Below are 754 nucleotides of genomic sequence, written 5' to 3'. Positions count from 1 at the left end.
TCCCTTGTGGCTCAGCTGGTAAAGAATCTGCCTGCAATGCAGGAGACCAGGGTTCGATCCCTGGGTTGGGAAGATGCCCTGGAGAAGGGAAAGGCTACCCACTCCAGTATTCTGGCCTGGAGAATTCCGAGGACTGTATAGTCCATGGAGTCACAAAGAGTCAGACACGTCTGAGTGACTTTCACTTTCACAGTAGTATTTTAGGAAAATAGTGTCTAAAAGTCAAAAGGGCTTTTGAAAATTATGTAGCTCAAGCCTTCACTTTATTAAGTCTTTGGACTTTGCTGTGCATTATTGGATGGCTTCTAGTTGCCCCTCCAGGTTTACACACCATCCTTCTCCACTCTCTTCTTGGCACTGGGAGGCTGACTTGTACAGAAGATTTCAAAGGTTCCTATGCCTTCTCCTTTCCCATTGGATTTGTCCATGGGGCAGCACCAGTAAGAGACTGAAACAGGGGTAGACATGCACGGTCCCTGTGGGCTGCCTGTTTCTCTTGATCAGAGGTCACAGCTCCTGTTGAGTGACCCTCTCCACATAGCTCCTGGTTCTGACAGTCACTCCTTCAGGCTCAGGGATGGCATAAAAGCTCCCTGTTTTCAGCTGCAGGTAACTGCACTCCCCCTTTCCCATACTCTCTATGTGCTTGTGCTTAGTCATTCAGTCGTGTCCGACGCTTTGCAACCCCATGGATTGTAGCCCACCAGGCTCCTCCATCCATGGAATTTTCCAAACAAGAATACTGGAGTGGGTT

Source organism: Bison bison, unplaced genomic scaffold (genome assembly GCF_000754665.1).
Source record: "Bison bison bison isolate TAMUID 2011002044 unplaced genomic scaffold, Bison_UMD1.0 scf7180017851533, whole genome shotgun sequence".
Classification (NCBI taxonomy): domain Eukaryota; kingdom Metazoa; phylum Chordata; class Mammalia; order Artiodactyla; family Bovidae; genus Bison; species Bison bison.
Note: the sequence above shows the minus strand (reverse complement) of the source record.